Source organism: Triticum urartu, chromosome 7 (assembly GCF_003073215.2).
Source record: "Triticum urartu cultivar G1812 chromosome 7, Tu2.1, whole genome shotgun sequence".
NCBI classification, from domain to species: domain Eukaryota; kingdom Viridiplantae; phylum Streptophyta; class Magnoliopsida; order Poales; family Poaceae; genus Triticum; species Triticum urartu.
The window spans coordinates 152,490,908-152,499,942 of NC_053028.1; the positions used below are offsets into that span (position 1 = coordinate 152,490,908).

The 9,035-nt window shown below is 40.9% G+C and overlaps 1 long non-coding RNA gene across 2 annotated transcripts; it reads left to right on the forward strand.

The window, feature by feature from the left end:
- The first annotated feature begins 204 nt into the window (after positions 1–204).
- On the forward strand, positions 205–5,882 carry LOC125520343. 2 transcript variants are annotated; one of them, XR_007288626.1, is made up of 4 exons: positions 205–701; positions 790–883; positions 1,436–2,683; positions 4,666–5,882. It is a non-coding gene; the product is annotated as an uncharacterized LOC125520343 (long non-coding RNA). The 2 variants fall into 2 exon arrangements; XR_007288625.1 differs by lacking the exon at positions 4,666–5,882 and having other exon boundaries at positions 206–701; positions 1,436–4,657.
- Positions 5,883–9,035: the final 3,153 nt, after the last annotated feature.

Genomic DNA, 9,035 nt, shown 5'->3' on the forward strand with positions numbered 1-9,035 from the left:
ATGATTTGGCATTGAGGACAGTATAACTGAGCCTAATCCGAGCTCTCTCAGCGATTCGCGTTTTCGGCCGTCCGTTTTTTCGACTGACAGTTTCTGGTCGTCAGATCACGTGTGGGAAGCAATCTGCGCCGCACTGTATGATATCTGGCCTAACTGTCCTGTGGGCTGATGCTCCAGGCGCCGAAAGGAATGCCTGTGGTGAATTGGGCCGTCGGCCAACCCATTCTAGGATTGAGCGACTGTGTAGCTTCCGATGAGGGGAGTTGCTAAAAAAACTACCCACGCGAGCCGCACAGAAGCGACCGCGTCCAGATTACTTCCCGATGCGAGGCACACGAGGAGCAGCCGGTGTGTGTCCGTCGATTCGATCCACCGGAGGTGCAGATCGAATTAACTTATGGGCGCGCTGGGATCGACCGGTGCGAGGCGCGCACAGGAGCAGCCGATGTGCGTCGGTCGATTTGATCCACTGGAGGTGAGGGTCGGAAGCAAGTCCATGGGCGCGCTGGGATGGACCGGAGGAGCGGGATCCGGCTCCAGCCGATGGGCTCCAGCACGCGGTTGGATGCGAGGTGCGCGAGGGATTAGAGGAGGCGCGCGGGTGAAGAATGGAGGGCGTGAGGGCGATAATGGCCGACGCCTCCTCTGCTAGAAACTGCTTCTTTCTCTCTTGAACCACGCAATCATGGCATTCATGGCTGGTAATGTGGCAGTTCTTTCCTATGCCATTTGGTACTATATAATGCTTTCTCCCCTGCCACTGTTTGCCGACCCTCTGGACTCCAGCAGGAACTATGCTACGTCTGGTGGATTGATTTGGGCAGATTCTGGAGCTTTGTGCTGTGGATTTTCTTGCTAACCAGATTCTGGAGCTTTCGGACGGGTAACTACACCACACCTTATACGTCTGCCACCCTCTCAAGCCTTCTTCCTCTCTCGTTGGAATTCAAGTGTTTTAACATTTATTATCCATGCTTAGCAGTTTTTCAGTTCACGCATGATCGATGCACACCTACTATGTGCGAACTCTGATGCATCACATGCATGATTTGTTGTGTTTCCCCTGATGTTGGCTGATGAACCAAATCAAATTTTCTCTTGATTAAATTAACGCAAAGTCAGACACGTGCAAAAACAATCAAAAAAATTGCACAAGGAGCTCCTGAATTTATGATGGCTCAGTGCGTGCGTGTTAGTCGTGACTTGAGGATATTATAGCTTACTGTTCAGGTTGTTCTATAAATTAAGATTAAGAGAGAGGACATATTCTCTTGCTTGTTGATTATTGATTATTCCAGCATCATTGGAAACTATTTGTATATTGGTACTACGTACTGAATATTGCTTTCATTTATTGGTTTTAAGATAGAACATTCTTCAGAGCCCTCGTCTCTGACGTGCACTCATGGAAACAAATGCATGTTTTTTCCCTCAGGTTGTAAAAACGGTTAAGGTAGCTGGTTTGCACAACAAAGGTACAATAAATGGTTGTATTCCCATAGTGCATACATACTCGATGATTGGCGCTCCTTGACTTTTAATTCTGAAAATTATTGCAGGTTTTCCTGTTTTTATTAGTTTTATCATTGCTTTGATGCATGCTCTTGCTATATCTGAATGATTTTACAGTTGGCTGAACTAGGACAAAATTCATTCATAGTATGTTTCGACATTTTGTTTCAGTTGCAGACCAACAGTAGTCTTTTTTTAATGAAAACCAACAGTAGTCTTTACAATCCTGAAAATAAAAGGCCCACGCAACATATTCTTAGAAATAGTGAAGCACAATGTGCTGAGTCATTCCTGTGGAGCTGCCTTCTAAAAATGCACTAGATCATTATTGGCGCGCATCTATTTTGAAGTTTTTTTTGACAGAGATATATATTTTTTTTGTAAATGGGAGAAAGAGAAAAATAATTAAAAAATACACCTGAAAAACACTGGTGGTAGTAAAGATCAAATACCACAGTTGACGGAAATGCTGGCCACTTCAGTAAGTACTCCTTCTACTCGATTGTTGCAAGCATATTCCAGAGTGCAGACCACAAATAGATGTTATGGAACCAGAAATAAATCACATTGTTGTAATGTATGAATTTTTTTTCAATAATATTCATCGATATAACCTAACCTGCAAGGTTATATATGGCTGGAGCAATGGATAATACTGAGTAAGCGAATCCTTGCTGCTGTATTAGCCGATGTAGCAGAGGTCGTTACCACATTCAAGTCCTCTCAATTCTGCACAAGACAGAAAGCATGCTTAGTCATCTTCATTTTGAAAATTTAGCCTACTGATCTATCTAAAATGTAGAAACTGAAGTCAATACCTGAACGTCAACCGTCGCAACATCATGTGAGAAGAGATCTGTTGGGGACAAAGAAGATCAGGCAGCGTAGCAGTACCTCAGTTTCCTGTGTTTCTCTCCAGGAACATAATTTAAGACCGGAATGATATTCAAATATCCGAGGGGATCCAGTGCGGGAGGGAGACAACGCGCTCGAGGAGATTCAGCTGCGGCAAGGCGCCCGAAGGAATCCAGCGCTTGATGGTATCCAGTCGATCAAGCCGAGATGCGTGATGCAGGTGAATCGGGGGCAGGTCAATCCAGCCGACCATGGTAATCCGCCTGAGAGGTAGAGGGTCACCTTGAGCAGCGGACAATTGCCGGAAATCAAGGAGGTATATAACCATCACTACATACATAGTAAAAAATAAGGGGCCACTGAAATGTTCTTGGATTCTAATGGAATCATCAACCCGTACATCTCTATCACTAATTTGTATTCTCGACACCAGTCAGTTTAGATGTATTCTTCAGTTTCTAACTGATAGAAACAAACATTGTTCTTTCACATCGTACAACTCCACCAAATGTACTAATCTAATTATTTGCCTCAAGCAACTGGGAGCAATGAATACCAGAATTGTCATATTATATAGAACTGCAAGTGATATCCAACAATCATTTTTGATGAACAAAATGATAGGAGAGCGGCTGAATCTATGCGAATAACCTGCAGTGGCGGAGTGGCATCAAGCTGACACAACCACATGTCTTCGGTGTTCCAAGCCTCGGCATCCTCCAAATCTCCCTTGAGGCTAGTGGCGCACTGAATCTTAGCATCAGATAGTGTCTCATATACAGAAGCGATTGAACTAAACCTGGCGGTGACGTGCACGAGTGGCTGCAGCTAGGAGCAACGGTGACGGGGAAGAGGAGACGTCGCACATCTGCTACCGGTGGGATCCTGTTGAACATCGCATCCTTGCACGCGTCGCCTCGGGTTGATCCCCTCCTGCGCCGGATCACTAGCAAGCATCGCCTCGGATTGATCCCCACCCGCGTCGGAATCCCTCGCGAGGCTCGACTTAGGCTAGATGGAAGAAGAACGCCCGAAGTTGAGGGAGGCGAGGAGATGCCGTCGTGGGCGGCGGCGGGGAGAGGAGGGGGCGTCGTGAGGAGCGAAGGGACATGCTGGTTCGGTGTTTTATTGTCTTCGCTCAAGCGGGCTTCCCTGCCTTGGGCCGAGTAGAAAACTGGCCCGATTAACCCCTGGGCTCCAAAATAGCTACGGGAGTAGCTGCCCTTGCGACGTTAGGCCCAGTTCGCGGCTAACATAGCGCTAATCCAACGGCTGACCTTGCTAATGCCCTGAGATGGCAGGAAAACTGCTCAGTTATAGTGTCTTTAAATTATTGGAATCTGCCTTTATTCCATGAAGAAGCATCATTATTTCATCCAACTGGGCTAACGAATATTCATGGTGTTCCTGAAAGTAAAGAAAGGGGTTAATAGTGTAAAAGTACATGACAAATCTGAAAGTTGCATATGAGGAACTCATGCTGATCTTCCAAATTGTGCTTGATGCAAAGAGAGCTTTGCTCTCACCTGACTTGCTGCTATCCCGAGGAGAAAAGATAAGTGGTAAGAACAATGAACTTCGTACTAACAGTTATGATTTGGAACATAATTATAGCAGAGATTAACAATTATACCATTAAAGAAGATTTGATAAATCAAAAAACAAATCAAGCACATCCTCTATAGAACACTTACAAGCACTCGATTTAGAGAAAAGGGAGAAAGAAAATGACGTTTAATATATCCTCTCGAGGGAAACATTGTTCCAGTGCATGCAAATAACCCCGAGAGGATGAAACACTGTTGTAATGAGCGTGAACGATGTTTCACCGGTGAGAAGCATGGACTGGAAAATGTTGGGATTACGGGGAAAACAAAAGCATTTCGTTGATGACCTTTCAGCCTTCACGTCGATAGCGAGGCATTGCCCAGCTCCTTTGATTGTCACAGACAGCAGAGGCCCTTGTATGAAACCCACATACCCAGCAACCCGCCAATTCATGAAGGAACCAACAAATAATTTGTACACAGTTGTTTCGGTGTAGCTATATGAATTAGGAAAGAACATTCTGAAATTTGGATGTGGACTACTATGTATGGTTTCTGGGCATGTCAAGGTAGTCTAGCACGCGTTGGGTGGAATTGTAAGTTAGGAATTATAAATTTATTATAACATTGACCGACTGATTGTTTAGTTTGTAGGATATATATAAATAGTACATGTACAGCCATACCCTTGTGACTTTTGAAGAAGGTGAAGCTAAGGTTCATTTGATGTTGATTTTTTGAATGCCTGCAGTGAGTGATGTTCAGAATTGACATTATTCATCCAAACTGAGGTATATGGCGATCATTCAAAACAAGGGAACAAATATGTCCCAAGGTAAAGCACGTGTGTTTGACATCGTCTTTTCCCCATTGTTCATATTAAGAGGTAATCCAGTGACCTTAACTATGATCTCCTTCTGTTGATTGGTACGAAATAGAAATGAATGCGCTGTGTTGTAGGGATGGACTCGCTTCCACTGACTTCTTATGGGAAGATTCTAAGAATCAGAGCTGTGAATGGATTGCTCCGTTGATTTATTTCCTTTTCTATTTGGTTTTTTTTAGAAAAGGAGGATGACCCCCGGCAAAACCTTTTCTATTTGGTAGACTCCATGAATATCTGTACATGGATTGTCGTCCAAATGAAGAGGCTGTTAATTTTCGTTGTTCTGAATTTTAGTTTTGCATGAAAGATAGCTTATATAATTTGACTTTACAATAAATTTATTTTTGATCTTGTTTACTTCTAAAACTGGGTAATCTATTGTTTCATAGGTCGCAGACTCACAGGTTTGGCATTTTCATACTGCTGCAAGTTCTACTATTTTCGTACACCATTATCTATGTACTAGAATGAAAGTAATATACGACTTCCATTATGAACATACGTGCACATCCGTGTCAAATATTGATGATATACATGGTGCCCATAAACTGTAGTACATGCCTGCTGACAAGTATTGCGTGCAAACAGAGCATCTCATACAGTCACATAAACATGTAGGTGAATATCCGTACAGATATATGAAACTATAGCCAATAAATAATGTACCTACATTATGATGATTGTCGGGGACCTTTTTCCTTTCCTGAATATGCAGGTTATAGAAACTCATTTTCTGATATCGTAAAGCTCATCTTCAGGTTCATTACAGGTGCCAAATGGTTGCAATAATCTCCATTATGGACAGTGATTTGGAAATGGTGATAGATTTCTCTAGGGCTATAAACTGGATGCACTGTAATTTGAACCGTTCGAGCTTTGTTACAGTCAATGTTGATGCGGCCTAATTGTATCAAATATAAAGATAGCTTTCAGGGCATGAATATGCTTATATTTCCAGAAGGAAAATTGCACCTATTAGAAATATCAAGGTGCTTCATGCTATGTAGTAGTATGAGATTAAGTCCCTGATTTTGAAAACTCTTCATGTACGATCACGAGATGTCAAGATGTGTGGTACTTTGGCAGGAATTAGTTCAAATATCATATTATCTCCTCTTTTTATGAAGATATCTAAACATGAAAGAACGTAGGACTTCTACGAAACTGTAATCTGTTAACATCGTCTCATATATTTCATGAAGGGTGCGGCAGTTCATCATCGTGATTGAAGGGTGTGGCAGCCCATGACAAATCCTCACTACCGCACAACGTGCAAATCAACTAAAACTACCCATAATCTATTCCAAAAATAGATAGGCGTGGCAACGCGCGCCATCATGGTCTAATAAAAAATACAAAGGTGGATATGATGGCATTTCCTATTTGACACTTCAGACGGCCGTTACTAAATAGGCGCCTGAAGGGCCCCCGCGCTGGGCCGGCCTATTTTAGCTTTTGGTCCATGTGTTTCAATCCGCAAAAAAGTGCTCGCTTAGTGAATCGTTTGGGGCGACCTCACGTCTCGGCTGCGAGGGCTCCACTCAACCACTAGACCATGGACCCCGCTCGTGCCAAGTTAGTTCATTATGACTTTTCATTTTCTTTTCTGGACGTTCGTGAAAGCTCCAATTTTGGGAAGCTTCCCAAGCCGGGTTTTTCCTGGTTTGCGATTCAGTTTACGGATGGTTTTATTTGGTTTTTCTTTTTTCCCTTTTCTTTCTTTTCCCGTTTTTTTGTTTTTTAAATGTGTGACTTTAAAAAAATCATGTTTTGTTTCAAAATAGATTATTTTAATTTTTGCATATTTTTTAAAGAATCGATTTTTCCAAATTTGATGAACTTTTTTTAAAAGACTTATTTTTGGAAGTCGATGAACTTTTCTTTCGAAATTTTGAACTTTTTTAAGATTTGATGAACTTCTTCCAAATTCGATGAACTTCCTAAAAATCATGTTTTTTTCAAAATTGATGAAATGTTCTCAAATTCGACAAAGTTTTGAAATTCAGTGAACTTTTTTGAAAATTTATGATTTTTTAAATTTGATGGCCTTTTTTTCAATACACGAACTTCTTTTCAAATTCGGTGAACTTTTTTTCAAATTTTGTGATACTTTTTTTCAAAATCTGTGATTTTGTATTTCACAAACTTTTTTTGCGATATTTTTGTTTATTCATATTAATTAATGATTGGTAGTTGACTTCCTTTTAGGGAAGGTTGAATGTTGGGTATACTGTCAACAATGACTGCAACGATCGATGGAATGAACCTGATGGATCGAGTGCTCGCCTATATGGCTGGCCTGGGAGCAATGGCGTGTGGGCGCCAGCTTAGGGAACTGGCGTTTGAAGCGTGAATTGGGAGCCCCATCCAAGTCAAGTGTGGAGAGCAATAGTAGAAGGCCGAGATGTGTTAAAACTAGGGCTCATCAGGAGGATAGGAAACGGTCTGGAGACAAACATATGAGGGGACAATTGGATCCCGCGAGATGAGACGATGAAACCATATGAATGTTTAACCAACAACCCACCGGTTACGGTATCTGAACTTATTGATGCTACAACAGTGATATGGAACGTGCAACGCCTTCAGGAGATATTTTTACCTATAGATGTTCCATCTATAATGAGCATCCCTATTTATACGAGGAATATACTTGACACATGGGCATGGAACTTCAAAAGAAACAACATCTTCTCAGTTAGATCGGCATATAGAATGTTGACTACCATCAAGCAAAGGAGAGAGACATGGTTGCAGGGGATAGCTGGAGCTTCAAACACCAACATTGAAACAGGATCCTGGAACAAACATTGGAACATCCAAGTACCTGGGAAGATTACACTAATGCAGAAACATGCTATAATCTCGGTTCGTAAGGCCTTTTAATATCGGTTCTGGAACCGGTATTAAAGGGTGGGGACTAAAGGTCTTCTCCTTTAGTCCCGATTCAACATGATCCGGGACCAAAGGCCCACCACGTGGCACGAGCCCGCGTCGGGGCTGGGAGACCTTTAGTCCCGAATACCAACAGGGACTAAAAGGTTTAGGGGTTTATGATTTTATGATTTATTTTTTCTTTTAATTTTGTGTTTTCCTTTTTTTCATTTGAACCATATTTTACGCTACTACATATTATACACGTTATGCATATATATAAATAAAATTTCTCGTAGAACCGATCATATATATATATATATATATATATATATATAGGTAAATTATCTGGGGCACCTAGGTGCCTGGGCACCTAGACCCGTTATGGCAAGTCATATTTCTTCATGCATGTGTACAATCTATGATATAATGACTTTCCAAGTTTTGTTTGCATGCACCCAATCATTAATGGTCAATGATTTACTATTGGTTCCCTAGAAGTTTTCCTTTCCAAACTAAAACCGCATGGTATTTTCTATAACAGTGCACTCTATTATACGTTCATTAAAAATATTTTGCTTATACCTCCCATTGACTTCTGAAAAAAGATGGCGCGTATATATATACCCGTGATATTTCTGGTTATTCATGCATCCTTTATGTTTCTGACATTTTAACTATAGCTGCAATCCAAGGTACGCAAGAGTGTGTATATGCCTAATGAAGCAAAAGGGTATGTATATACCCTCTAATTTTTGTAGGTATTAGGTATGGCAAAATAATACGAAACATCGTCCCAAAGGTTTGTATGTATAATTGAGACATTTTTATGTATTTTCCTAATGTTTTACTTTTCAAGGTATCGAGTATTTAAAAAAATACCAGGTCACACTTTTTGACGACTAATTTTACGAATGTACGCGTGCAGGTTGATACCCACACCCGATTTTTTCACATTTCGACCACAGATGCATATAAAGATACCCAAGGGTATGTATATACCTAATAAAACAAAAAGGGTATGTATATACTCTGATTGTTTTAAGGTATCAGATATAATTAAATAATATGAAATATCGTCCCAAAGGTTTTGTATGTACAATTAGGACATTCTTATGTATTTTCGTAATGTTTTACTTGTCAAGGTATCAAGTCTTTTAAAAATGAAGGCCGGGTCACACTTTTTTACCACTAATTTACCTATAAAAATTAAGGTGGTCGAATAGTATAAAATGTGATCTTAATTATTTTTTACTTTGTGACGTGCATACCTCATATGAATATATTATCCCGTCAGATTGTGAAACAATCCTGACATCGCTAAACCCGTGCTCACATTTTCCATCAATTTATTAACCAGT